Raw genomic sequence first — 24,732 nt, 5'->3', positions numbered from 1 at the left:
TTTAAAAATGAATATTACTACACAGAAAAGATTGCATAATATTTTTCGAAAATAATTACTAAAATTACATAGTCCTAATTAATATTCAAAGTCAAATAAAATTTTGCCTTACAAAGTTATTCTTTAATTGACCAATTATATAATCTTATATATATGTAGGAATAATTTTGGATTTTAAAATAATCAAATTTGAAAAAGATACTTCGTTTTGATAAACAAAAATTATTAAATTATCTTATATAAAAATTTAAACGTTCAGATCAATAAACTGAATTAGGAATAAATATTTCTTAATAATAAAAATATCAATAAAAAATTATAATAATTTTTATATGATGAAATGTAGGTGTGAGTTACTAATAAATTAGAATATATGCAATTGAAATACTACCACAAAATGAATATTGATATGACAAAATATTTATGATTTCATTCAATGTAAGTCAATTAAGGAAGCATGACAAAATTGATTGAGAAATAGAAATAGAAAATAAATAATCAATTACCAATTATATATATATATATATATATATATATTTATATATATAGAAAAGAATATTGTACCAACTGCAACTAATCTAGAAGTTCTAATGCCATAACAATTTACCACTATATAAGAAGGTTACACTCCGTAAAAACTAATTAATTTCTGTCATAACATGTTGGAGAAGTTGTGCAAGTGATTTCTGCCACAACTTATCTTGTTGTGATAATCACTAAAATCTCAATTTATTGCGAGTATTGTATTTCAACATAAGCATAGAATTTCTCTGTCCTTATTCTAAAAAAGAATGAACTACTTTGACTTGACACAAAGTTTAAGAAGAAAAAAATTCAATCTTGTGGCCTTAAATTAAAGTTGTGTCAAATGTATCAAAATGTCCTTTAATCTTGTGGTCCTAAATATGTAAGTTGAAATTAAAGTATTATAAAAAAAAAAATACGAACTAAAAAGGAAAATAGATCATTCTTTTTTAAACGAGTAATAGATATCAAGAGGTTACTATATAAGGTAGAAACATTATTTGGTGTAATAAATGTATGCGTACGTAATAAGATAAGACAATCTTTAGAAAATATCTAGCACATTAATTAAAAATTAATGGGGTTAAAAAAAACATTGTTTAGACATTTTCATAGCAAGCATTTATCCTTCAAGACTACATTATAGGTTCTAAAAGGGAATCTGCTCATTGGAGCTCCATTTTATTTTATTTTATTATTTTTTTAAAATCAACACACAATCTAAAATATAGTTGAAAATAGTATACCTTGCAAATGATTTTTCAATTTAGCTTAGTCCAAAAAATGTATATACATATTATAAAAAGTTATCAAAGGCTAATTTCATCAAAACTTTTTAGCTGAGCTTAAACTAATAAGTACAAAATCAACTTCTAATGGGATGAAGTAAATAAATAACCATGTTCATCAGTACGTGTCTAGGATATTCATAAGGGTTAAAATATAAAACCAAACAAGTGACCAGTATAATTCACAAGAAGTGCTAGTAAACAATAACATCAATATAATTAAGCAAGAAAGAACAACTAAACTGGAAAGGCGTTAGATTTTCTAATAGAATTCATTTGTGTTGAGTAGCTCGGAGGAAAGCAAGACTCGGCCAAGGAGAGGTAATAGCGGACACAAGCTCCAATCTGGATAGGGATGGAGTTCTTTTGAACTCAAATGCGGTCCGAGTTTACATGTGAAAAAAAATGATATAAAAAAAATTAGCATAATCTTAATCTCAACAAAATGAACATATGAGATAAATAATTTAAACTATCTTCCGAACTTAAACAAGACCTTAACCAATCCAATAATAGTTTTGCACACCATCATCCAAGTTTTAAATGAGTAAGAAATCATTAGAAACAAACTTCTTAAACATATAAAGTACCAGTCGGACATCATAAAGCAATACATCCAGCTAGGACACTTAAGAGACTGCAAAATTACGGTCCCTTCTTATCAAATATTTCATGGTCTAACCATGTAGAAAATCTCATACGAATAGTGGGTGAATATGGACCTTGGGGATTCAATTTTCCAGAATTTGTTAGAGCACTTTAACTAGAAAATGATCAAATGAGTTTTGACGAGACATAAGTCATAAGATGACTCAACAGATTTCAACGCACAAGTATAGACCATTAAGTTGGTTAATGACTAAAAATTATTCATATGGTCAGCTGAACTAAGATCATAAACTCCGGGACTTAACTAAATGAAAATAATTAAATATTTCAACATATAAGTATGCCAAAACCTTTAGCTTGAGAATAAGGACAGAGAAATCCCCATGCTTGAATGGAAAAACCCACTTTTACATATTTAGCAATCTCTCAAACAAAGTGTGTAATATTCTATAAGCTACAGATAAATTATATGATTGAATAATCACAACCCAACTCAACTAATTTAACAAAGAAAAGTCGTGTACCCTTGTGTACACAAAATACCGTAGAAAAGTCAAAAGAGAGGAAAAAGAAGACCTAAAAAAAAAAAAGCTACATTTTCTATGTGAATCACATATGTATTAGTATTCCTTTTACTCTAGGAAACCACTATTATTATTAGCCCATTTTTTTTATTCAAATCAACTCTTATAGCTAAACTGGAAATGCAGCCTCAAATACGAAACTGTATTAGAACATTAGCGAACTTTGGATAGTAAAATACTACTAAATCAATTTCGTCGAACAGTCAAACACATGAATACATTCATATATTAAGATTATACGAAATAGTTATAAAAGAAACAGAGGGAGTTTTATCTGCTGTTGACCAGAAAAACTGAAGCTTCGGGGTCATATTTTTCAGACTTGAAACTCAAACTCAATTCGGATTACAAGAGAACTCAAAATATAATGAAAAAATATAGTAGTAGAAATAGTATGCAGTATTTGTGATTCCTATTTTTAAAATCTAAAACTTATATTTATCTATCGCAACAACAACATAGGCTTGATTGAATCAACAGAATCCACAAAACATGCAGGAAAGATGATGAAAATGAACAACAGGAGGGCGAAATTCGCACGTATTGGAACGACAGAAAAAAATGAAACCATACCATGAACTCAAATGTGCATGTAATGAAAAACAGCAACAAATGGACTTAAACAAAATTTCTATCGCATATTTACCATGAACTCAAATGTTCATGTAATGAAAAATAGCAACAAATGGACTTAAACAAAATTTCTATCGCATATTTACGCAATAAAGGCGGCAATAAAGTCAAGACAGGTCGAGAATAAAGATCAGGCTCACATAGAAACTTAGAAAATACGACCAGTGGTTCCCAGAATCAAAATTAACTACTTATGAACTCGATTTGCAACAAGAAACAACCAACAATCCCAAAACAAAATAAACGTGCAAGTTCACATGCCCACAGACCCATATGTTCGCATTTTCACCCACAAAATAGCTTCACAAAATAAAAACTATGTTTTTATCCGCAAGCCTACAGAAAACAACCTAAACTGATAAAATCACATATTTTAAAAAATACAGATTCTGACTGAAAAAAATTGAGCTCATAAATTTGATTTACAGGTGGAATAAATAGCAATATCAACACACATACATAGTTAGCCGAATACGAAAATAAGAAGATACGATGATTTTCACACCAATTAACTTTCCACGGTATGAAATCCATTTTTGGATGAAACCAATTCACAAATAATCGGACAACACCACCATCATAACATAATTAAAGTTAAAGATTACATATTCACGAAATCAGTTTCCCAGAAGTAACAACAATAAAATAATGTTGGTCAACGCTCACATACGGACCCAATTTCCAAAATTCATTAGCAACTTTAGACTTTCACCGCAATTTACCGATAAACCCATTTTTAGAATCAAAACCATCTTTAGCCTCTAAGGTAACAAAAAAAAACTTCCACAACAAATTTGAGAATGGATCGCCATCACACGTTCATAGAACAACCGAGAAGAAAATAAAAGAGATGAAGAAACAACATTAAAAGGGAAAATTCGCACCTTTTTGGTGCAGCAAAACTTAGACTTCGACCATAAGGATTTTCCAGCGACCACCTCAAACTTGGTGAACCCGAACATAGGCCAAAATCAAGAAACGGCCTATGATTTTATGACACTTTTGTGGATTTTTACGAAAATACTTCAGGTTGTTTAACTGGGCAAGTGTTAGGCGATTTTCCCTATGTTTCTACTCCTTTTATTTTTACACCATCACTGACTTTTGAACTTCAACTTCTTTTTTCGGCCCTTTTCTTCACTCATTTTCTCTTTTTTAACCCTCCTTTTCTTCCCTTTTGACTTCTGATGCCTTTTCCCGATGGGTATGACAACACCCATATTTATAGGTGTAAATTCAGACTTAAAGTCTGGATTTGAAACTAAAAATTCACAAAATGTGAGAAAAATAATTTGAAATTTGAAGTGAATCCCCTAAAATTAATCCTCTTTCGAATCTTCAATATTTTCAGGCCATTGATGGTGTATTTGAATTCTTTTTTCGTTGTTATACAAATTAGGGACTGCTTTTTTCTGAGTTGTTAGAGTCACGGGTTGATTAGGCAAGAAATGGCCGAATCTCGGACAAGCTAGCAGTAGGCTATGGTGGATTAGGGTTTTCGATTTTGGGGTGGTGGGGAAGAGGCAGTGAATGAGAAAAGGAGGGTGTTTGTTGTTGTTGCCTTTGAGAAATTGTCGATGGTGACCCATTGATGTATGGGGAAGGGGTTGGAATTGTATTCTGATTGTTTGGCAGGTGAGAAAGCGTTTCAGTTATATATGTCGGAATAGTAGTGGCAGATTATATAAAAACTTATGATAAAATGCAGAGACAATTTATATTGGTAATGTAGAGATAATATATAAATATAAGAAAATATTTCTAAGAGAATTAGCAAAAGCTTTATGAGAAGCATATAAGTTTTACTTTCAAGCCTTAGCATATATGAGAGCAAAATCTTATAATTTTACAAATAAAATACATAATTTAATTACAGTAGAAGATTCAAATAGCGATTTAATAATATTACAAGGAAATTCTTTAATAAAATTAGAACAATTAAGTATTACGAGTTGGTTTCATATAAAAAAATTTTAAAAAAATTATTACTATTACTGCACAATTAGTGAAAATTCGATTGATGAAGATCTAGGGAAGAAATTATTTAATAAATTATCAGGAGTTTTGAGAAGAAAAATAAAAGAAAGATGGTATAAAAGAGAAGGAGTAATTCAAAATTCAAATGTTAAATGGTCAATAGAATATAAAGTACATATAATGAAAATATTAACAGAGGAGTGTACGAATATACAGATCCAGAAGAAATTAAAACAAAATGAAATGAGCTTCTATAAAAACTTAATATACACTACTCAAAGTTATGGTCAGGACCATGATAAAAAGAATCGCTATACGAGACACAGATCGTATTACGACAGTATATATAATAAAAGAAGATATTACTTAAGAAAGTCGTCAATTAAACAATCATATTTGAATAGAAACAAGTTTGTAAGAAAATATGGAACTCATAGAAATATCTCTCTCTCTTTCTCTCTCTATATATATTAGTGGCATTTGGCCCGTGCTAATCCCGGACTCAAAATTAATATTAAATTTTATATTTGTAAACTTTGTTTTATCTTATTGCTATTCTTGTTTTTAATTTTTATTTATTTTTCATACAGGTAGTTCGAACATATCTCAATATTTCTAATATTATTCAAAGTATTTATTTTTTTGGGTAAATTGAAAGAATATTTTCTTTCCCAGAGTTTATTTTAGATTTTCGTTTTAGTTTCAAACATATGCATGCACCAACACTATTTTTCTTTTTATTTTTGTGATAGTTTTGGAGATTAAAGTCTTTAATGATCCAAATCGAGTTTTATCTTATGTTGAATTTAACTTCATCATTTTTTTCTCAATTCTTTTTCATTAAGTTTTCCTAATTAAACTTATATTAATTAACTTTTATATTACAAAAATAAAAGTATATATTCAGAGTAATATAATACATATTTAATACTGCAAATTGTTGTAGGATAACATCAATAAAGTTAACTTATAAATAATGATAGAATTTAATTTAAATAATTAAAAGACTTGATTCAACAAATACTTTGGCAGATATCTTCATATCAAAAATAGATGTTTCATTCTGTTGGTCCATTTTAACAAATTGATAGAGTATTATAGTACTTTTTTTTATCCATATTATTATTAGTGTTAAGTAACTATATGAGTAATAGTAATTAAATTTATGATTTTAAAGCATCATTGATAAAATTAGTTCACTAAAATGCATTTTTAATCAAAAAAAAAATTTCTTCAACAATTCCTAAATAAGTGCTCCTTTTGGTTTGAGCACACCCTTTTAATAAACTTTTCACATCTAAAAAATTAAAAATTACTTTACCAACTCACTCTTAATTAAATTTCATCTCTTTAAAGATTTACATTGATTATTATATTTAGATTCAAAGGTATATTAAGAAGATTATGATCAAACTACTCTTAAAAAATTAAATGATATTTATTTAGGAATAAAATCACAATCGAAAAACGCCTATAATTAAATGGACTAAATAAGAATTGTAGTAGGATATGAATGTAATTGTAAATGGTGGAGGGGCAAGAAAACAAAACAAAAATCATGTAAAATATCAATAGGATACACCAATTAGAAATGTCCACTTAGAAATGAATTAAAAAGAAAAATAATGCAAAATGAGAATAGGCCACCTATAGCAATTTGAACCAACACAAAAAATTTAATATTATTATATATATTGTGAGGACTATCAAATTTGGTCATCCTCACTTATATATAATAGTAATATACTACTCCCTCCATTTAAAAAAGAATGATCTATTCTGACTTGACACGAAATTTAAGAAAATAAAGAAAACTTTTGAATCTTGTGGTGTTAAATTAAAGATATATCAAATGTACCAAAATATCCTTCAATCTTGTGGTCTTAAACATGTTATGTGGAAAGTTGAAATTAAAAAGTTGCTAAAAAGGAAAGAGGTCATTCTTTTTTAAACGGACTAAAAAGAAAAGAAGGTCATTTTTTTAAAATGGAGGGAGTAGATAAGCATGCCCGTGCTATGCACGGGCCCAACATTTTGAGTTTGAATATAGTTTAATTTGTGTTTAATATTAGTTGCATCTATGATTTAAACACTAATTTGGCATACCAACTTCGTAACAACCATAATTTATAAATGCAAAAGGTAATTTTCACCCTTTACAAAATGACAAGCATAGAAGACTATTTATAAATAGAATTATACATACAACACAAGCATTCGTGTCGTCCTAAGCATAGAAGAATACCTATAGAACAAATATATATACTCAAAACATGTAAACTCTATAACAATGAATTGAAATTGTCTAATTAAAATTTCTTGTCATATAATTAAATACTTAATTAGGATAAGTCATAATTTAAACATATAAATAAATTTCTTTTTTCCTTTATTTGATTAATTCAACAAAATTATGGTTGCCAAGTCCAAAAGCATATCAACGGGCACCACAAGAATGTCAAGTTAATGTGTGCTGATATGACTTCACCAGATTTGACGTTTTCACCTGAATCCGTGGACTTGATATTCTCTAACTGACTACTGATGTATCTTTTTTATGAAGAGGTAAATTTTTCCAATTTGTACCTGCTTCCTGCATGAAAAGCTCACCAAATCTACACACAATAAAAATTGATGGCTAACAAATTATTTGTATAGTTCAAGTCCAAGAGGTATGACACCATGCCTATGACATGGTGAGTGTAAAAAAGAAGGCATACCCAAAACTTTAACAGGCTATCTTAATAGGAGGAAGTATGGTTGATACATACTAAACTATGTCAACTGACGCGTAATATTTGAAATAACCCAATTGGTCAATGTAGTGGTTGTCCTTGGATACTTTATGCAATCAAAGATTCCAAATCTCCCAATTTCATCATAAGAACCTACAATCCAAGACATAAGTGTAATACCCCGCATGTTTCTAATCCTGTGATTCATACTTGAGTACATGACTTACAATGAATATCCTAGTGATAGGATAGCTTATGATCCATTAAGCATGTTCATATGAGTCACTTAAGGTAATACAAGCTAAGAGTTTTTGAATCCATCAAGTTTTAGTGTTTGATTTTGCAAGGATCATCTTTGAACGAGTATAACTCAATGTTAATATGGTGTTTTGGCTGATTTAGACCCACCAAATTGTAGAGAATCGAATTAGCTTTCCCACGATACTAATTTTGCCTTAATCCAATACCCGAGCAAAAAGTTATGCCTATTTTCGAAAGAGACAGTAAGCATAGGTGATTGGTTAGGCGTCGTCCAACCCAAGCATAGGCGATTGGTTAGGCGCCGCCTAACCCAAGCATAGGCGATTACTTGGGCGCCGCCTAAGTCAATTCTAGGTGTCAAAAACACTCTGTCTTGAGTTATTTTAAAGGTAATTAAGTCTTTAAATACTCCTTACACGTCCCTAAACTTAACCCTACAAAATATATATCTTCTAAACATACTGCAACCCTATTTTCATCTCAAATATCATCATCCAAGAGAACTAAAGGAGAAAAACAACTAAGGTTGTATAATCAAGCTTGAAGATTCGATTTCAAGGAAATTTCTCCGTTAATCATCAAGAATCTTCCTTCTAAGGTATGCGTAGTGTTCATCCACGGATTCCTTTTGTCCATGGAGTTCAAGAATCAATCTTTAAAATACAAAAGCTTGGTTGATTGTGGTGATATGATCATACTCATGTTGATGCTTGATTGCTTTCCTCTTTTTCATTATAAAGTATGATTTCTATATTATTGGGTGTTGATGATCATGTTGTTGATATTGGGTGATTCCGAAGATGGAATCTTTATATGTTTTTGTGGATTCATGATATCATATGAGTTGGAAACATATAAATTTGGTTATTCATGATGTATAATTTGATGAATTCACCTATACTTAAGATGTGCATGTAAGGTGTTTGATAAAATGCCTAAGGAACTAGAAATCATGCAATATAGCTAAATTGTGACTAAGTGAAGGATTCATGATATGCCCTTACGTTCCAATGACTTCTATGTTGTTAATGTGCCTTGTAAATGTTGTTGGAATACTCATGAACTATTTTTATGAGATTATTCTATGTTTACTTGCAAATCCTACTTATGAACAAGATGTATATAACCATGCCATCCACATGAACTTCCATGCTATTGGTATATGTTGCCAATATGATTATGCAATGAACATGATATTAAAATTGTGCAAGTACTTCCATGTGATATGAAATCCTTTCCATGCAATACATTGTTGATAACCATGCATAGTATGAGATCCCTACTTATGATATTATAAATTATGCACTCAACTCTTATGATCAAGTCAGTCATATGCATCAGTTTCCTTCCATCGAGTCCTGGGGGTACTTGTACCCGAAAACTATAGTTGTGTGCCTAGATCTATGTCATGTTTCACGATATCCGAACTCAAGCTATGATTCCATAGACTTCAGTCAGTCATATGACTCAGAAAAACTTCATGATCTTAGTCAGTTGTTAGATAACAGTAACAGTCCGCCAGTCAATGGAAGTCAGTAAGATTAAGTCATGAACAGTCAGTTATTTATGTCCAGTCCCTCCAGATGGGAGTAGAGGTTAGCACCGAGTGAACCCAAGGATGGGAACTCTCCTGCCAGTTCAGGGTGTGATTCTTAGTAGAAATCCTTGTGTTCCAGAACTACGTAGACAACGTAGGTTGAGACATCTTAACCCATCAACTTAGGGTTGATGAGGTGGCTTAACCCGTCAGTTTAGGGTTCCCACGGTTATCATTGAGTACCCGCCAGATAAGGGTCACTCACAGCTGTCCTTACTAGTGGCGCGGTATTGACACCCCTCCAGTCGGGGTAGAGATTGGACCCCAGCTTTGCCATAACAGCATACACGGGGCATGTCGGTTAAACACTACTTCCCACAGTTTCAGTAACAGTCTCAGTAAAAGAACTCAGGGCGTTCTTCAGATTTTAGTATATACAGGACTGTCAGATACAGTCATCCATATTATCAGTTTTAGTATTAGTCTCAGTAAAAGAACTCAAAGCGTTCTTCAAATTTCAGTATATACAGGACTGTCAGATACAATCATCCATGTTATTAGTTTTAGTATCAGTCTTAGTAAAAGAACTCAGAGCGTTCTTCAGATTTCAGTATATACAGGACTGTCATATATAGTCATCCATGTTATAAGTTTTAGTATCAGTCATGACAGTTATCAGTAAACCATGTATTAGTTTACAGGTCATGCTATCACGTATTCACGGTCCCAGTTTCTATATATGTGTGTTTGCACTCCCACGTTCATATTAGTCAGTCAGTGTTGTTCATGCATGAAACCCTTTATGTACAGCCTACCTTCCTCGTATACTCAGTACTCCAGTTGTACTGATGCATTTGCGCTATGGTGGTTTCTTTTCATGTTACACCATAGGTTCCAAGACACGAGTGATGATAGGCGAAATTACGCGCCTATATCAATATATTTTGCCCATATTTTAGCCTAGTTTCGAGAACTAATTATCTATTTCGTACACTTTTAGTCCTTTTTCCTGTAAATGAGCTAACAAATGTGATTAGGAAAGTTTCAGGTATAAATGATGCAAAATACAGCAATTTATGGCTTACTTGACGCAAAAGAAAGCTCACAAACGAGATGGAAAGGAGCTGGACGCATAAAGGACTAAATCTGCTGCATGGAAAATCTGTCCCGGGCTAAAACAGTATTTCTGAAGACTTTGGGACTTACAGACACAAAGCTGGATTTTTGCCATAATACATTAACCTAGTGCAATTAGGTTATGTGTTTCATCATTCTATTTGGATTATAATTTTGTAACCTTACCCTAGTACAATTGGGTCAAGGATTTCATTAGTATATTAGGATTTGGTTATTTATTTTATTAGTTTAGTAGGAGTAGGATAGGAGTATTATAAATACCCTATCATGTTAGAGATTTTAAAAGGAGGGGGAGACATTCTGACAATTCATTCATCTCCTTACAATTAAGACATCTTCCTACAACCCATTCTCAATTCTTCATTCTTCTACTCTTAAATTCCACAACAAGAGAATCGTTACTTGCTACGGAATCACTAAAACCACACGCCAAACACCTACTATTCACGCCATCCACCATGCAAAACGTGATATCCTTCGCATTCATGGGTAACTAAATCTCTTAGTTGGGGTTATGGAAGCCGAATGAGTTACTATCTATAGCTATGAGTTTGTGAGTTCAAGACAAGTATATTGCTTATATCATTATTCTCTTCATCTTAAATCTACATTCTTTGCGGTTCAAACACAAGAACACGCCATTCTAACATCTAACCTGTTCGAGAGAAAGGTTATTTGTCTAGAAAAGAAGACGCATAGACCAACGCCAGTCTAACATCTGACTTGTTCGAGAGAAAAGTTATTTGTCTGGAAAAGAAATAATGTCAAGGTAGTAGGACACCCTTTCCTATTAAAAAGCTAGTGCCGTACCTGGACTAACTTCTTGGAGAATTCGTACCGTTAGTCACGCTTTAAGCTCGAGAGAGTTAAAGTGAAATAGTCCTTGTTTAGGTCGAGAGACGCTTGGATTTACCATCGACTACAATTCTCTATAAGCAATTACATGTCAAGACTCTACACACTCATAGCCAATAGAGACGTATACCTCAGAAGGTGGACATAACCCCAACGCCTCAATTCTCATTGTTTACAACACACGTGACAATCTCTCTTTATTTTGCTATTTTCAGTTCTTACATTCTTGTTTTGGTTACATACTACAATCCCCCCTTTCCTACGAGACTTGCACTAAAAGTCTAGTAATTTCTCTTGCTTGTTGGCCAAGCTATTCTCTGTGGGATCGATACCCAACCCAGGTTGGGTTCTATATTTGCTAACGACCGCTTTACACTCCCACGAGAGCTGTAGATTGAGCGTTGCACTCCCACGTTCATATTAGTCAGTCAGTGTTGTTCATGCATGAAACCCTTTATGTACAGCCTACCTTCCTCGTATACTCAGTACTCCAGTTGTACTGATGCATTTGCGCTATGGTGGTTTCTTTTCATGTTACACCATAGGTTCCAAGACACGAGCTCCAGCCCCACAATAGCGGTAGCGTTCCAGTCGCAGAGACACAGTGAGTCCTCATTGATTCGAGGACAGTATGATTTGATTCATTTATTTATTCTTCAGTTCAGTTTTATGGAGTTAGTTGGAGACATGTTCCTTCAACTCCTTATTTAGACAGTTTAGAGGCTTTTGGATTTACTTTTAGATTTACGTTCAGATTTAGTTGTTTTGGGTATTTTGCCTACATGATTGTATTTAGTTGAACCTTATGGCCTTACAGTTCCATGTATTCCGCATTATTATATTATGATTTGCAGTATACAGGTGCAGATATCAGTCATGAGTTAGCTTGTGGTCCCTCAGGGTCATGAACACCGTGTAGCATTCCGGTTCAGCAAATTGAGGTGTTACAATAGGTGTTATAGGACCAATACAAATGCAATATTTATAAAGACAGAAACAATAACAGGATAGTAATAAGAAAATAGAGGCACACAAATCGGAAGAAACAAATTAAACTACAAGTATATTATAGGGCTTAATACGTGAAGGTATTAAATGGTTGAGAAATGAGCATTAGTTGGATCAAATTGCAGCCTAAAGTTAAGAAAAATGACATAAAATAGGATATAAAAAATGAACAACCCCTAATCAACTGATTATACCATATATTATCTATTTCTAGAATAGCTAAAACTATCATTTTGGTTCGTAACATGTTCAAACTCATGACATGCACCTAATCCACACATCACGCATAGTGGCTAGTGCTGCTACCATTGGACCAGAGTCTTAGAAATATTCTCTGGTTAAATAATCTCTTTCACTAATCCTAAATTTCCTACAAATCAAGTGTGGCACGGCAAACTTTCCTCTTTACATGCTCCAAAAGAAATATAATCTGCCAAAAGGAGTGTAAGCAAAAACTATCAGGCTCATGAACGTAAGAATACAGAGTAAAGGTGAAAGAAAGGACATGCCTATAAATTTGAAGACTACAACAATAGTTAAGACTTGTGATCTATGTCGTTAAAGATGAATGTCCCAGACATGGGAATAAATTGTCTAGTGATGAGCTGCATCAAACATAAATGTTTTAAAAAAAAACAAGTTTCAAAATAAAAAAAAAAAGCAGACACAAACCTTAATCACTTCTTTTGATGCAACTCCTCCAACGAAGGCATCTATAACATGAAGCTCTGAAGCACCATATCGACACATCTCATTAATAAGGTCCTCTGATAAGGTAGAGCCTTTGCAACCAAGGTCATTTAGTAGTCCAACAGTTGTAGTTTTCAGCCGGGATATATCCTCATCCATCTCACTATCAAGAAATTCTTAAAATTCAGACAACCATAAATTAGCTTTTCCTTCAATTTGCCAGAAAATTTGTTAGAGTTTGCAGCAAAACGATCAGCTGCTCGAAGAAGAATATAAAGACCCGCAGCAGTACTGCCATAAAAAAGGAGTATGAAAAATCTCCCTAATGAAAGACTATTTATGGAAAATAACTAATGTTTGGAAGATCAACAACCGGCACATGCATTGAAATGCAAAAATATTAACAGTTTGGCAAAAAGAAAATTTTTGCACATCCATTTGGAGTACAGAAAGCCTTATCAAACATTCATTGAAAATTAATCCCAAATCATCTTTGCTCCTTCTTTTTTCTTGTAATGCAATTTTTTAGTTGGAATTATGTTTTCTTTTACAAGTAACTTTATCGTGTACATCTTTTACAAGATTCAACAACTCAAATTTAATAAGAAGAAACACAAGTTTGGATATAATTTCCTATACCTGAGTTTGACAGTTCTAAATGCAAATGTTCCCTCAATATAAACTTTCCAATACCCTATAAGCAAGAATAAAAAGAATGAGCGACAAACATTATTTTTTAGTAAACAACGTCATCTAAGTCAATAGAACATCAAATCTTATAACAAAAATTCACAAATCAAATGTTAATTTTTGAAGATATCAAAAATCTCTGATTCCTGTTACAAGATATTAAGAAAAATAATATGAAGAAAAAGTAAAACCTGGAGAAATGAAGAAGAGAAAAGGGTGAATGATGTTGAATTTGAAATTAAGGAATAGCATACTAAAAATGAACACTTTCCATTATGCTGTAATTCGCACAATAAAGAAATTTTCAAACACAAGTGACAATTAAAAGATTTGGATAGTCATATCTTATTGGTCAAATTCTGTCTATGAAATTAAGAAATAAGAATATCAAAAAGTACCGAGTACAATTTCTCACCTCTTCATAGAACAAAGTTCTGAAGCACTTCAAATGGATCTTCGAACTACTGAAATAAGAAAGAGAGAACCAAAAGTAAACTAATTAATAGAGAATTAGTAGGTAGAGAAAGGTGAAAATTAGGGTATCAAAGAAATCAATATCATGCTATTGGAAAACTAAGAATAAAAGGATATAATGCATCATTCGAATCAATAATACAATCAACGAATTGACAAAACAAGTAAATATCAAAACTTGAAGAGACAAAGTCAGATCAAATTAAATATTCTATAGACAACCCTAAATAAATTAAAAAAAGAAATCAATCTGTGAATCAATGACAACATTGGAGGTGAAAGAATTGCAGAGCTCGAAACCAATAATAAGCTTTGCTTTTTGCCTTTGAACTTGGTCAACCTCCTCAATCAACTAAAATCTTTGGAGATTTTAAATCTCTATGAACAATGGGAGGATTGCACTTATGTAGATAATTCATCCCCTTTATCTGCACAAGATGATATGATAAAATTAGGCCCAGATTTAATAAAATAAAATAAGGCGGAGTAGTAAAACATCCATACCACATCATAGGCCATAGAAAATTGACGTCTTCTATTCAAAACCTTCTTAGCATCAGGATTATGAATAAGTCTATATAAGCTACCTCTAAAATACATTGCAACATAGGCACTGTCAGCTAAACTAAAAAATCAAAAGCCTAATTATTTGTAGGGTTTCACCAGAATAATACCTTGATAAATACTCAGTAACTGGGGACAAGTTTGGTCGCTGAGTAACAACACCCATAAAAAGCACAATATTCGAATGTCGCAACTGCTTCATAATTGTAACCTAAACAAACCGAAAGGACAACCAAATTAGTGTAGTTGTTCTAGGGAGAACTGATGATAAAAATGGCATCCACCCATCCTCATTTTAATACACCCTTTTCTCTCTTTCATCCAGTTTGTTTATCAATAGTTAAGGAGTAGGGAGATCAGAGTTACCTCTTGCAAAAATTCCTTGAACCACTCTCCATGAAAATCTTGTTCCATGCAAATCTTCACAGCATTATCCTAAAATAAGTGCGAACTCTCATCAGTATGCATTCACGAAGAAATAAAACTAGAGAGAGTAATTGAAAAAGATATATCTCAATTTTTGACAATTACTAACCAAAAAAGGAAGAAAAAGAGAGAGATAAATAGATAAATCAACAACTTTTGTTTAAGAAGCAGATAACGCCAGAAATAAAATACAAATAAACAAATGCCCAAATATTTTAAATACATTACACTGAATAAATGCCTCTTTAAAGTGTTGAATAAGTTAACAGATATAACCCAGATGAAAATTAAGAACACAAAATTAAAAGAAGGATATCTTATAAAGCCATTCTAATCAGCACAGTGAATGGTACTAAAAAACCCTGAGATTCAACAAACATCTTTAGGTACATGAGAATAGAATGCTATGATACTATAGCATCCCAATATCACTAACACGTAATGAAACTGTCATAGAACGAGACTTAAAAAGAGTGCATCTCTAAATATTAGTACTCTAATATGTGTAACTTTTTGTCCCCTAAGATCAAATACATTGAACATGCAGACAATAAGCAAAATTGTACAAATAGTGAATGGCCCATTGTTCTATTCAGATCTCAACTTTTTTAGTGGGGTGGCTATATGTTGGAAAACCAAAAGCATCTTCAGTCAAAGCTAAACTGATTAAAGGTTGAATGCAACAAATCACTTTTTTTGTTTTATGATATGAGAAAGACCAAAAGAAAGAACAAGCAACATCAAATAACTCTTTTTCAAGCCCCAAAAAAGTATGATTAGTAAACCTGATAAATAAAGCAGTTTACAAGTTAATTGATAGTGTAAATACACACTTTCTGTGTAAGTTAAATCCTTGCTCATTTCCATGGTTGTACTCTATTATAATGAATATACAAATACTAACTACTCCAACAACAAAAGATAGAATAAGAAAGTTCCTCAAGGCATACAGTAAAGACAACCATAAGTACGATAAGTTGCACTCTTCAAATTCATACAACCTAATGTGATGTTCCAATGTATTGGCAAAACTAAAGCATGGTAAATTTATGTGCTGCATTAGCTGAACTTTTTACACTTAACAAAAAGTATAATGCCCTTCGTTTATATTAGAAGTTTTGGCTGTAATAGAAGAAAGATCACGAGGAGAAGAAAATATCACCCTTGTTTAAGAAACATTATCATACAAAAGAATACATGTCAAATGACAAAAAATACAAAGAACCAAATGAGAGAGATAGAGACACAGAGAAAGAATAGGGAAATTCTTACAGATCTTAGCTATAACACAAGCTTCAATTCACATAATTTTTGTGGAATGGAAAAAACAAGGATGTATATATATATATGTGCAGGTATTCAGAGGTTGGTCAAAGGTAATGAACCCATTACAATAACAGTACTCTTATCTTCAGGCCGCTATTCTCCATCCTCGCTAAACTTCAATGATCTTACCTTAGAGAATAATCTTGAAAGAATCCCCTTAGTACTAAGGTCTGCATTCTTTCCTGGCAAGTCCTAGGAGAGATTTTCCACACTGTTCTTACTTTGCTTGCCCCTACTTGTTCCCCTTGATTCAAATTAAATTGAATACCACAAAGGCAACTTGATATCCTCCTAAAGCAATGCTTGTGAAAAACTAACTGACAAGACTTGCATCTATCAATTTCTTTTTCTATTAAAGAATAAAATACACCTTTATAGGGCTAGCATTTCTTAGGCAATTAAAGATTGAAGAGAACAATAATCAATTTAAGACACAACATTTAGGTCAATAAAATTTTTTGCCTTATTCAAAAGAAAAAAGTCATAACATTTAGAATTTGAGCTAAATTCTTTTGGAACATGGAATGCAAATTGGTTGAAAAGTCTGATTAATCAACTTAAGCTTCCCAAACAAGGTATTCATAAGAAACCAATATCCATAAATAAGCAAGAAATTATTAAAATAAATACAACTAAATATAAGTCGTGTCAACCTGGAAAGGTAAAATAAGATAAGAGGGGTCATCACAGGTTTGCCGAGCATTGTAGGGTATACCCACATCACAACATATAAGGCACTGCTCAGCTATATGCTCTAGAATTTTTCTTGAGATGGTTTCGACCATAACTGGTAAAGCTGCAGTTAAAGAGGTAGCCATCTAGAAGACCAACATAAGTCAGTTTTCTCAATAATATTGCCACGTGAAAAAAAAGTCAGAACTATTAAAGAAACATGATCACTAACAAATACAAGATTTGCTGAGACTTAAATAAGATGGCACGTACGTCCAATATTTGCTGAGACTTAAATAAGATGGAACATGCGTCCAAGTATCACGAATATAAAGTATCATTTTGCAGGTTAACCTGCAAAGACTCCCTTGGATAGATCTATGAGATCCCTAAGAGAAAAGAAGTCACTACTTTTAAGAAGATATCTTCTGGATCCAACAACTTTATAGATGGACCTTCGAAAAGGGCAGCGAATAAATAGAAGCATAGTTCCTATCCTTTTTCTAATATTTGTGACATGTTGCAAAGCTGGGATATTTGAGAACAACAACGGATTGATGACACTAACACAAAGCTGACTACTCTACTTGCTTTAGCGGGAACAAGCTGACTTCCTCCCTCAAGAAATCTCATATTTTCCCTATATCTCTAGGATTCATGTCCCTGTCCATACCAGTAATTTGACGGTCTTTGTCATGACCCTTAATTCTATTTGGAGGTACAGGTGACTTAGAAATTTCATTAAGGTTATACTTGGACCAAGAACCACCCTTTTTCTCTTTGTGTTTTTTTTGTCGGTGTGTACTGCATCTCCATCAATAGCAGCTCCTATGAAAAACAATATTAATTAAAAACCTTGGAATATATTTGGGTATAAAATTCAAGAACAGATCAATGACCCCGATATAAATTTGACAAATTTATAGTAAATTAGTGTTTACAGGGTAGAGCCAACTATAAACTGAAGTTCAAATAAAAACAACTTTTCTTAAGTGAATATTAAGAACTAAAAAAAGAGAATATGACATGGAAATTCTCCAATGAAAAGATACATGCGCAGACAACTAACCTCTTGGATTGAAAATGAGATCAAGATATTGATCTATGGTTAGATCTACCCTTTGAGTGAGACCTGTGTCTATGCCAACTCTCTCTATCTTTGTCATGATCTCTGTGCCTTTCAAGCAAAATCATATGAATATTAAACTCAAAAATGAAGCATGTTTCCACTACCACTCAAAAATAATTTGAAATTTCTTTTTGTGAACATTACTAATTTGAAATTTAAAGATCATTAAAAATGATTCTCAAGACTGAATCCGCCCCTTAACAGTAACATGAAGCCAAATTGAAATCACAAAGTAATATAAATGTTAGAATTTAAAAGTGCTATAGCTCTTACTGGTCATAATCTCGAGTTCTTTCTTACTGGTCATAATCTCAAGTTCGATGACATTCATTATCTCTCTATCTATGATCTTCTCCCTTTTAATTGCAAATCTGCAGCTTGCCTTTCTATCTTGGATGCTGACTGTATGTCACTATGGATTTGTTTGCCTACTTGCTTGTATAAACCATTAAGATTGAACACAAAATCCAGCCTGTCTAGATATTCTAGTCATGAAGTAAACACAACAATGTAGCCAGATATGCTAACCTGAGTTTTGTCTTTTCTCGTATCATTTCTCCTTTAGCTGCTACTGTATCAGTCTGCAATGATCAGCTAAGAATAAGATTTACTTAGATTCTTGAATAGATTTGTCTACAAAGTAATAAAGTTTTCTTAAGCTAAACAAATAGAAAGTTATCGCTAACTTTTCCAGCTTGATAAATATTTGCTCCCCAAGCATACCAATTAAAATGGATCAATCCAAACCAAAAGGAAAAAAGTTAACGAATAATAACATTAAATCAGGAAAAAAAATGTTGTACCTCCAACTTTACACTTGTATCCTTCAGAAGTTTAATTGATTTCTATAATTCTTTGACTTTTGTCTCTACTCTAGATAGCAAGACCTGCTCCCATAATTAAAAATTTAAAATTCATCATTGAATCACAGTAACAAAGAAAAATCAGCTATTAAATTACGAAGTATAACAACCTAATAGAAAAAGATAGAGTGAGCAAAAAAAGATAACAAGAAGACAGAAAGATAAGCAAACCTAAAATTGAAACAACAATCCAGAAGTGAGCTTAAAAAATAGTCTTTCTCTTTGATATAAATGCCATGTAACAGATTAAAAATGAAGGAAATGAATATGTAAGGACTTTGAGGAGTAATTAGGAGGAATAATAACCTAACAACCATTAAATGAGAAAATATCGGAAGAACAAAGAAAGGATTAGGGTAAAAATTGTGATAAAGCTGGCCTAAAATTGCAACACCCAAATGACAAATGAAGTTAAAGAGCAATTCCCAGAAGCAAGAGAAGCAAAAGTATTCTGAAGATGAAGAAGTTCATGTTTCTCTTCTTTTTCGAAATAGAACAAAAGAGGTGAAATGGTGGATTATTCTGAAAATCCATTAAGGTTTCTGTCTTGACACAAAAAATTGTAAGAACAAGCATTAATCAAAATGAATTTAACAATGAGAGTCCAAGAATTAAGAAGATCGAAAACAATAAAATAAAATTTTACCATAAATTGCAATAAAGATATACCTAGTAATGGTCGAATGAAAAGATGAAGAGGTAGCCGATGATTCTAGAGATGAACTTGTAGATATGAGCCAATGATTCTAGAGAAAAAGAAAAATAGATGATGGAAGAGCCGATGATTCTAATGACCATTTTGCCCTCAATAATATGCTTATTTATCATTCTGCCCTTGGTCGTCCCTTGCTTCACCTTTCTATATAGTAGTAATGACGGAAGGTTAGACATTTGATGATGGGGCATACTTCTAAGCCCACCATTTCTATTTATCCTTTTTTCTCTTTTTTTTACCATTTCTTCTTTATTTATATATTTTTTTTTATAGTTTTCATAATTCAAAAATTATTTATTTAACTCATCAACTTTTCACTTCCCACTATAATTGTCTTCATTATTAGAGATCTTAAAGTGTGTTCATGAATTCTTCCATCTCTAATTTTGTTAATTCTTAATTAATTTTATCCATTTAATACGTTTGTACAAAAGTATAAATTTACATTTCAATATATAATAAAATTTTAGTACATACTAGATGCAAAATTTGCTACGATCATCTGTATTTGTTCTCTTTATTTTCGTTTTGAACTTTTTCTTATATTGACACGTGCATTTACGTGGACCCTTCAGTGTGCTGTGCCACATATGTGCCATGAAAGCACTAAGGTTGTCAAAAATATAATTTTAATTAGTTCAAGGAGGTAATAGGACCCTTCTGTCTCAGCCTTTTTACATATAGTTCAAGATGGAAATAGAGCATTTTCCCTAAGAAAAATAAAATTATTTTTCACTTATATTATGTTATGAAAAATTTAAGTATTTTACAATATTAAAAATACGTAAGTGATGAAAACTTTGTATAAAATTAAAGATGAATAATATAATAGATTAAGATAAGATTTGAGAATAAAAAAATTAGAATAATATAATAGATTAAGATAAGGTGAATAATTAATTCGTACGAAGCACAGATGGATTCTCTAATTACAAGAATAAATTAGAATGTTTTATTTGTGGAGGTATAGAACACTTGGCAAATGTATGCCCTAAAAGGAATAACTGTAGAACCAGAAACTCACAATTAATAGAAGATTTTCAAGAAATACTAATTAATGTAGATGAATATATGTCAAACAATGAAAGTATATATTCAATAGTAAGTATAGAAGCATTAGAAAAATCTCAATCAGATTCATCAAACTCAGAAAAAGAAAAAATAATAAATGAAATAAGGTTAGAAATAAAAGATTTAGATTTAGAAGAAATACAAGCAAGCGCAATGATGAATATCTCACAAGAATGTAGTCATGAATTTGAAAGAAATAAAGGAATAGATAATAATTAATGTTCTATATGTAAATGGTATCCCAATGATGAGTGGTGATTTTACTACTCATTCGCACTCAACATTCGTACACATTATGATATTTTGAATGAATAAATGAGACATAATTATGATTAAATACACTAATATCCACTCTTTGCGGGTATAGAGTTGAGGGAATAGAAAGATGTGGATTGGAGCTTAAAATGATCAAAAAATGGGCAAGAAATTGAAGACCTGGAGTAGAAGGGCCTCAGGTGCTGCGGTCGTGGTCTATTAACCGTGGTCATAGCAGTCAAGTAGAGTCAATAAACCATGGTCACGTACATATATTACAATCGCATAGCCGCGGTTGCGACCAAGCTGATGTGATCGCAGCTTAGCAGAAGAGTTTAGCCCAAGGGAAAATCTGAAAATGCACGTAGCTGATCCAAATTTTGACAAAAAGCCCCAAAGCCTAGCATCATGAATCACATTCCATCTTCTCTAATTTTTAGGTTTAGCTCTTGAATTTATAGCCTTCATTTTTGGAGAAGAAAATATTGTATAATTTATGGTTTAAGAATACGTTGGAGACTTTCTAAGTGGAAGATTAGCTCACTTGCATTGTTGATTTGTGGGAGTGCCAAGTTTGAAGTAACATTCACTTAAGCTTCAATGAATTACTTCAATGGAGATTATTGGTATATCTATGCTTATTTATCTTATATGTAGCTAGATCTTTCTGTTGGGTTTATGTGTGAATAGGGATTAAAGTGTGTGTGGGGTGTTATTAATTAGCTTCTATGTAGTAGTTCATGTTTATGGGGTTTTTCATTGCTATGCTAACTTGGTTGGGGTTTGATGGGTGAAAGCCCCAAATACCCACATGGGTATGATTAGTGAAAGCTCCATGATGTAGAAAACCTTAAACCATATTCGAAAGAAGGGTTTTGGGTGAAGTTTAGGAATCTATATCATTCTTGAAAGAAGGATGTAGAGACCAAAGCAATCATAGACAATTGTGTGTGTAGTTTGCTAAATTTTCACTATCTATAAGGGTGAATGTGAGGTTGACTATACCATGGGTATCATCCTAGAAATAGGGATGCCTAGATTGAGGTTGTGGTTTCCAAATGCTGAATACACCTATTAGGTATTCGAAAGAATCAATGGGTGAAAGTTTGGTGTTTTGCTGAAAGACTAAAATCAAAATCTACAACCAAACCTACCTATATTTGACTTACTAAATTGATGTTGATTGTTAACACCCACATATCACTCCCTTAGTAGTGCATAATCCCAAGATCCGTGCATACTTATTAAAACTCTAATTATTTGTAGCCCCTAATTTATACTATAAAAGCCCCAAAAGAAACATTAGTGTAGATATATATCTCCCTTATTTTTATCTTCTTGCAACATTGGTTTGGATTTAACTTGTATCTATTATTTTGAAGTAACTTGATTGCCACTCATATTATTCCTCGTGAATTCAACCCTGACTCGAAAGTTGGATAAATATATTGACGACTACCATCTTGCACTAAATTGGATGTGTTAGTTGAGCATTATAAGAAATGACACCGTTGCTAGGGAACAGTTTGGCGTATTAAGTTAATTTGAAATTTTAGTTACTTGATTGAATTCAAGTTTGTATATATTTGTTTGTGATTTTCCTTTGTAGGTAGATTTTATTTTATTTTTATTTTTCTCTATGGAAACTCCTTACAAATATGATATTAATAGTTGGAAATCCTATCGTGATGATCTATGTCCAAATTATGACGTACCACACTTCATGAGAGATTTTGACTATGCTCCCGGGAGAGAGATAAATTCAACATCTCGATCCTATAGCGAGTATAGGTGTTCTTTATGTAGTGGTCGAAATGGAAATTAGAGTGATTATCCAAATGCCCCCTCCCCCTATTATACTAATCGAATTGCTAGTTCTTCTTATAAGATTGATAGGTCTTATGATGATAAGAAGGAGGAGAAACAAACTAGACCCATTGGTCTTGGGTCAATGCTTCAAACCATTTTGGATCGGGTAACTATAACCAGGGAGAATGCGCAAGACTTGCCTCAATCCTATGGGGTGTTCAAATGGGAAAATTTCAAGGCAAAGGAATTGGGCAAAAACATAATTCTTGCAAACATTACAACCATAACCATTTCCCAAGAGGAGGTCCATCAAGAAAACAAACCAAGCTATGATGATGAGCATGGTATCAAAGATTCCTCGATAACTTTCCAATCCACCGAGTCATATAAGAAAGAAAAGGTCACAATAAAAGAAATAGTACTAGATTCAAACGAATAATTAAGGCAAATCGCTTATGATGACTCTAGTTCATTTCGAGGTGAATATGCTTTTGAGAAGGCTAACTCAGAATTAAGGGTTGGACCTCGGTCAAACCACATTTCAACATTATGCTTAGAGGATGTGATGAGGACCCATGCCTCCGAACAAATGGTGGATTGTGGGGAAAAGGAGTCGAACTCTTATATTTTGGAATTTGACACTTCAAAGGAGAATATAGAACCCCATTCATCTATGGCCAAGGAACACAACTTTCAGCATAAAAAGAATGGCTTGATGTATAATCTTTTACCTAAGGAGCCAATCCAGAAAATTGATATAAAGCGGGGTAAAAGGTTTAAGCATACAAAATAGAGAGATCGAGGCTTACTTGTTATTTCCTCCCCTCTTTCAAGCCTTATCTTGGCAGACCTGAATCTTTTGTTCCGTTACCGCTTATTTCATATTGAGCAAATGTTAGGACAGAAATTCAGCTCTTCTAAGTGGAGACACAAATGAAAGTGAAGGAGCTGTCGTGCTACGACGTTAAACTAAGCATTCGATGGGAGGAAAACCATCACGCCATAAGAAGTTGCCTGTATCCTTTTATTTATGCATGATAGAGTAGATTTTTGTTTTGTCTTTGTGCATGCATAATCTACGAAATGTTAGCGCTAGAAGAAATTTTGGTTGAATTTAAAAAGGGAACGTGTGAAATTGACAAGTTGGACTGAACAAGAAGTGTAAAAATCCTGATTGTTTAGTCTCAGTTATCACGATCCATAGTCCACGTGATCGCGACCGTGTAACTAGGACCTTGATCACGGTCAAATCAGTTTAAATGACCATTCGAATGCCCATTTTTCCCACGCCCCTCTCTCAATTTCTCTTAAAATCCTTTTTAATTTTTGGCATTGCATTTTATATCAAAGTGTCATCTCATTCCAATAACATCATATAACTTGGTAAGTTGTCTCAACT

General features: G+C 32.4%; 1 non-coding gene across 5 annotated transcripts; it reads right to left on the bottom strand.

Moving 5' to 3' along the window:
* Nucleotides 1–12,686: 12,686 nt before the first annotated feature.
* On the bottom strand, nt 12,687–20,318 carry LOC107845893. Of its 5 annotated transcripts, none has more exons than XR_007045727.1 (11): nt 20,153–20,318; nt 19,424–19,507; nt 18,894–19,214; nt 18,561–18,668; nt 17,473–18,319; nt 15,434–15,502; nt 15,008–15,278; nt 14,445–14,931; nt 13,979–14,033; nt 13,322–13,515; nt 12,687–13,079 (listed from the first exon to the last, which is right to left on the bottom strand). It is a non-coding gene; the product is annotated as an uncharacterized LOC107845893 (transcript). The 5 variants fall into 5 exon arrangements; XR_007045725.1 differs by having other exon boundaries at nt 14,445–15,278; nt 17,473–17,615; nt 17,846–18,319; XR_007045724.1 differs by having other exon boundaries at nt 14,445–15,278.
* Between the last annotated feature and the right edge of the window lie 4,414 nt (nt 20,319–24,732).

The sequence above is a fragment of the Capsicum annuum genome, chromosome 10 (assembly GCF_002878395.1).
Source record: "Capsicum annuum cultivar UCD-10X-F1 chromosome 10, UCD10Xv1.1, whole genome shotgun sequence".
Lineage (NCBI taxonomy): Eukaryota > Viridiplantae > Streptophyta > Magnoliopsida > Solanales > Solanaceae > Capsicum > Capsicum annuum.
The sequence above is the reverse complement of the archived record's forward strand: the minus strand, read 5'-3'. Positions and strand labels throughout refer to the sequence as shown.